Raw genomic sequence first — 7,075 nt, 5'->3', positions numbered from 1 at the left:
GAGAGGGTAATTCAGACAGAAAGCTCAAGACCTCATTTTATATTGTTTTCTGATTCTGCATGAAATTCCATCATTACCAGTTGCTCCTTTCAGTTTCATTTTCATTACCCACAGACATACACCACACCTGGCTGCTTCTTGCTTGCAGTTACAAATCCTGCAGTTAATCCTCTCTATCCTAAGTACTGAACATTATTGAATTTAATAATGCATATATTACAAGAAAAGGATGCATGGTCTAAACAACACCTCAGAACACAATTACCCAGTTTAAATAGTCTCCAATGTTATACACATTGTTGGTGAGTAAAAACAGAACTCTCATCTACACAGGATTTCACTTAACACCTTAATCCATGCACACTGGCATATATGATGAAAAGTAAAGCCACAGAAAGCATTTGGATTTTCTTCAAAAGTGCTCCTTTAAACACTGGCAGGAAATTGCAGGGAGACATGGGGTAAATTAACTCCCACTACTGAAAAACAGCCCCAGAGCTAGTTGAAAAGTTGTGTATAAGAGCAATCCAGGGACTGCCCAGCAGATGAAAATGTCTAATGCTGTAGTTTTCTTTTTGGGTAAAGTCATAACAGAGGCATACACACTTAACAAAGTTTTGGCAAGGCACCTCTTGTCTGCCACCAGCTATGTTAAATGGCACAGTCAGCAGGACAGTTACTGAGCAGACCTTGCTCTGCTTTGGAGCCACCGCAGCATTTCAATTCCCAGCTTCCAGTGAGAGACCCAAGTGTACTGCCACCCAAAGCTGAGGTAGTTCCTGGAGAGGTGAGCCAGTATCCTTTCCCTGAAGTGCACGTTCTTATATAACCTTTCTTCTTATCAAGGAGCAAGTCATTCTCAAGCTCCCTTCATCCACTTCTCCCTACAAGCAGTATCTTCATTCCCTAACAAAAATTTGCCCTTTTGCGTTCTCTGAGTTGTCCACTTAAATATGAGATCTTCCTTTTGCCCCTTTCCAATCCCCATCCCTTTTCACCACAGAGATGCGATCAAGCATGAGAACAGTAAGAACAGAAGATGACTGTGTTAAGTGAAAAGAATGCCTCCACACCGAATACAGCTTTTATGTGGTGCTGAAATTCTCAAATCTACACTACTGCAGTAGGAAACAGCGTTTATTTCCACAAAGGCACCATGACAACAAAGACAACTAAAGTATGCACATGATATTTAGTTCTTGCGACAGCTTTATTGAGTGCTTTGTTTGTTGATTATTAGTATTAAACAGCTAAATAGGGAAATAAATAGGGAACCCCTAGCTACTTTCCTTCATCATTCTCTGTGGTGCTTTAACAAGGGAGCATCTCTGAAGAGGTTTCTCAGCTGGACATCTGCTTCTTGAGGATCTAATGGTATAAGGGCTTTTCAAAAATTAAATGTGTTATGCACATATACTGCAGAAAGATGCCATATTCTCCACATTTATTTATGTAGATGCAAATGGGACAGTTGCTTCAAGGTATGATGCCACATCCAGGAATACAAATGAGTACGAAGAATTTCACTTAATAATATAAGATAAAGTCAAAAATAAAAGCAGCTGTTTGTATTCACCAATGCGGTGCTGGTGTTGCAAACTTTTTATGCCCAAACTTAATGTTGTGTATGCAAGCACATTTAATTTGGGACCATTTAACATAAGTATTTAGTTTGAGTCCATTTAATGTTTTAAATTTGAGCAGATGTTTAATTTCAGTATTCGTAGGCAGAGCAGTAACAATGCCTGAATTTAATGATCCCTAGCAGTTTTTATTATAGTCCTTACTTTATATAAGATTTTCTTCCCCATACTTGATTTATAGCTGGTCGTTCTCATAAAGTCATGAACTTATAAAGCTAAATTATATCATCCTATTTCATCAAGTAATGAGTGGATTAGGTCAAGCAAGTGTTAGGTACATATGGCAAAGAACTGAATTGGACTTATCAAAGGGTTCTTTTCCTCTGAGGCTACCAGGCTCACAGTGCAGGTATGATATGTAGCCCCTTTCTCAGTCCTGGTTCCTCATTGTTCAAACAAGGGTATGTGGGAAAATGCACCAGAGGTCTCTTTCTGCTCAGTAGCACAAATATTCCTTTCTTGGAAACCAGCATCAGCCAGTAGTATGTGGCTGTTTTATGCTCATCTCCTTTTCCAACACTGAGTGAGGTTGTGATTTGGCTGTGGTATCTGTTCTCCGAAGCTGTGAACCTGTCTCAGATCCTACATTACTGACATAATAAAGTGTCAATTATTTTGCTAAGTGAGAGCAGTGGAGATTCTCTGATACAACCTGTCTCTTATTCCCCAACCACACTTTATGCCATCTTGCTTTTTAACAGGCTCTATGAAACCTCAATATGTTGCATCGTTGTATTGACAGTGCAAAAATTAAACCACACCAATTCTGCATTCAGGATCTAAGCAGCCTAGTACTTAATGGCTTATAAGATTTGACATTTCATAGCTCTTCTGGGACACTTACGAAATACCCATCTTCATTTGTAAAACTCAGCTGAATATTTTACTGCTATGCTGCATTAACGTTTTGTACTATTTGAAGGTTTCCTCAAAGGATTTGAAAGGGGAAGCATTCATTTCTGTTAGGTTGTACATATAATTCTTCCTCCCCCATCCTTGTGTTTTATAGCTCTAGTATGGATAGCCTGCTTAAAACCAATGAAAGATTTACACTAAAGGACATAGTCATCATAAAAAGTAATGAACTAAAATTCAGAATTCCTTACTGGGTAGAATCAAGTGCTATTGTCACTGAGTAATTACTTCAACGCAAGACTTAAAGCCAAGACTTCTAAAAGCTCTTTCTTGTAGCAGCTGCTACATGATTAATATCACATTGGTAAATTTCACAGGAGAATCTCCTAAATAAAAGAATGCTCAGTGTATGTGTAAAGTTTAAATTCCACACAATTTGTTTTTGAATCAACACAATATATTACATATTTCACGGTTCCAAGAGGAGTGCAGCATTCATTAGGAAATACAGATGGTCTTCAGATAGCTAACAAGATTTCACACTCATTTCTCCCTGCTGTGAAACCTAAGAGAAAATAACAGCAACAATGAACTCACTATGGCTGATCCTCAAGGCTCATTCCTGACAGAATATTATCAAAATTGTGAACTGGTGATAGCAGTCAAATTCCACTGAGTTTAACAGAGCTGAGCTATTTACAGCACTTCCAAATGTTACTCTGTTATCAACAGTATTTCTCTCACTTTACGAAAAGCTGCTGTTTTTAAGGGCAAAGCTGATTTCTGACAAGCCATGGTCAGCCAGCAGCATGCCCCAAGAGCTAAATGGTCTGAATCTTGAGACTCAGAGAATCAGTCCTTGGTGATTGACATGCTATGGGAAAATACAACCAATCCAGCACGTCAATCACAGAGACTCTTCTTACATTGCTCCATCAGCTGCCCTGTGCTCACGTAGTGTAGTGAGCAGAGAGGCATGCATACATGAGGCCTTGTCATCAAAAGTCTAATCCCCCTCTGCTGTACTTCTTTGCACAGCAAGACTTAAACGTGCCTGAAATTTGCATTCAGCATATTAATATCCTACAGCATTTGTGGAAAACAACAGATAACAAGCACGTTTTGTAGGTCTGAATCCTCTTAGGAGTAATTGATCTCTCTGACAGTTTTGCTTGGCTAAAGAATAAGAATTTCAGAATTTCTTGTCACATGATTTCTGCCTGAAGTAAGAGAATATCTAATGGATTATAGAAGTATGAAAACTGAAATGCAAACCACGAGCTGTTCATCAAAATTTATGTCAGGAAACTAGACTTACTTTCACTTGACACTCTTAAAAGCATGCTGCCTTCTGCCTCCAGTATCTATGTCAACTTCTTCTCTGTTATTTCTAATGCACTCATTATTTTTCTGCTAGAGCACCTATGAATAAAAACAAATGTATGCACACACAAACATAATTGCATGCATGCATATCACATGTGCACAAAGACAAATATATTCATTCAGCACTGGTACACAAGTATACCTTCCACATTAAAACAACTGGGGAGTCTAAGCACTTTAAAGATCATTCAAAAGTGTCATTTGTCAAAGCAAAGTCTCATCATCGCTTTATGCTGAATTGATACAATAGGATGCAGCACTGGACTTAAACACAAGCACTCCACAACTTGGTTTCACAACTGGCTTTGGCTTACTTTCCTCAATCACAGTTTGGTCTTACTCTTGCTCTCAAAATTGAGGAAGTAGCTATTCAGGTTTTCACTGAAGAGCTCATAATTTGCCTCATTTCAGGACCTGCCTGATCCTTTGAGCCTGTGCTTGCACTCTGAACTGTCTGGATGCAATCAAGGTCTCATCTACACACAGCACAGCTTCATTAGGCAACACTATGCTCTAAGCAAGGCTTACTCAAAGCATGGTGCCTTCAGTTTAAAGCTGGCTGGTATCTTTTGGCTTAAAGAACAGGCAGAATGAGTAAAAATATGTAAAAGAATATATAGACACATTTATAGCCTAACAAGGTAAGTCAGGATGTCAGGCTGCAGGCTTTCACTGATATTTTAAAACCTCCCTTGGGCTCAAGATCAATGCTAAAGCTGTCATGCAGAGTTTTACGTGTGCAAATGTAGACTTGCATTGCAGTCAAGTTTCCTAAGAAAAAAAAAAAAAAATTGTATCTGCTTAGTATGAATCCTAGTCAAATACAGCAGTTGTCTCTACAGTAGTGGGTAAGAAGTATTCTAAGGCCAGGCTGATGTCCACATTTGCTTTCATCTGTCTTCCTTACCCACAGAACCATTCTTGCATAACATTTCTCAGGAGCCAGCAGAATTTGTGAAATGTGATACAGATTTATTTAGCACATGGATGGAACTTGTGACTCTTGACTCCACCTTTGATTTATTTTGTCTGCTCTTCCTGTTATATAACATTACTGACATGCTTGTCAGGGAGATAAGCTGGCCCTTCCTACAAGAGCTTCATCTTTACCTGATACAAAACTGAACCATATTCAAGCAGGAAAATTGTGGGAAAATGGAGTATCATTGTATCATAGTACTCCTGAAACCATCAGCTGAAGCATAACGTAAATGTATCTAAGCTATTCTGAGGAATTTTCTGTGCTGGCTTCAAGTTGAGGCTAAAAGATTAGAAAATAAATGGGATTAGGCATGCAGACATGAAATGTTATACAGTCCTGAAAAGTTATACATGAAGCCACACATTTATACTTAAACATCCATTAAATACAAAATTCCACATTAAAGTTCAGCAAGTAAAGGTATATATTTTGAAGAGGATTAAAAAGCATGGATGGGAAGTAAAGGAAGGTTTTTTTTGAGGCATTTTTTTCCCCTTTGACTATTTTCATGTCTCACTGAAGTCCCCAGTGTAAGTAAGCCAATGGACTAAGTAGTCAATTTACTGATCTGGTCAAGTATGTTAACTTCTATGCTCTACCATGTAAATCCTGTGTTCATATCAGATATTTATATTACAGCATGATACATCTTGGCTGAAAGAAGAAAGAGCAACTGCAGGCTTTCTTATATTTTGCTATGCATTAATTTCTATTATGGAATTTTTTGTGGAACTTCTTTATAAATACAAACATCTGCATTGAAAACAATCTGCTGCCATATTAATGGAATAGTTACGCACAACATACGCATAAATTTGTGATATGGGTCAAAGTTTTAGTGGATCTTTTTAATATCTATTTGTATATACTCAAAAGCAACTGTATTTTACTAGAAAGAAGACAGAAAAAACAATTGTACCACAACTTTTAGGTCTTTGTAATCATAAAATTCCTCACTGTTGTACTGAATCACATTATTTTAAAATATATCAGAACCTCACTGATGAAATATATGAAGTTACTGCATATCTAAGGGTGTAAATACTGCTTTTGATCATTTTCTCCCTTTTTTCACTTATTTTTTAATAACTGGTTTGGCTGGATTGAATATGAAGATGGTTATGTAAATGACACCCATAAATCATCTTAAAGCCTTAAAAATCTTTGAAGCTTACTTTCTTTTTCTTGGTATATCAGAACACATCATGACCTGAGTGACTGACTTTTAGTCTGATTACTTCTATGGGCTTCCAACACTAATGTCACTAAAACTTTAGGCCTTACCATGCCAAACTGTAATCTCTTTACGCATTGCACTCTGATCTAGACACAAGAAAAAAAAGCCTTCAAAGAATAAAAAGTCCCATCACTTACAGTCATGTCAAACAGTCATGTTTTTAAATCTTTTCCTTTTCTCATCAGGCCATGACAAGTATTGTGTCTTTGCTAAAAGAGAATAAAGACACAGACAGAAGACTGAACTGCCTTTGGAGACATGATGCTTTCAAGTGAACCTGCCATGACTTCTAATTGTGCCTTAATGAAATCAACCTCAGCCTTTCCTGCTTATGAAGCTCTCCACTTAGCTAACAAAATATTTAAACATGCTCATCATGTTACAGGTTTTTTTAGCCATTTGTGTTTTCACTCAAAACACACAGCTTGTTATTGCAGTAAAGTTTCTTCTGGAATCAACCACAGTTCTACAAAGAAAGTTCTTTCATCTTAGTATCTCCACTTCTAAAACAACCTTAACTCAGCTTTCGGAATTTACCCATGTATGTGGCCTGGAATAAGGCAATAAAGTCAGCAGATTATTCAAGAGGAACTCCATGCTACTGTAATTTTCACTGATTGGAATTCATAAATAAATAACAGATACTATGTTACATCAAAATTCTCAATCTAGCTGTTATGTATTTGGCTAGTTAAAAAAGTTCATCTAAGATTTAATAATATTAATTATTCAACTAATAATCATTGCATGACTCATTATTAGAAAAGGTGACACAATTATAACATGAAGTGATTGCATCAAGATGTTCTTGCTTTTTCCAGCTTTTTAACCTAAGTGTATTGCAGTGTGAGATACACTGGCCACATTCTGAAGAGACAACAAGGTTAGAGATCGTGCCCGTATATGTAAATAAATTATAAATACAGCTATTAATCTGTTCTTTAGGGGTCAATTTCTCTGTTGTGATACTAT

Source organism: Tetrao urogallus (assembly GCF_951394365.1).
Source record: "Tetrao urogallus genome assembly, chromosome: 2".
NCBI classification, from domain to species: domain Eukaryota; kingdom Metazoa; phylum Chordata; class Aves; order Galliformes; family Phasianidae; genus Tetrao; species Tetrao urogallus.
Note: the sequence above shows the minus strand (reverse complement) of the source record.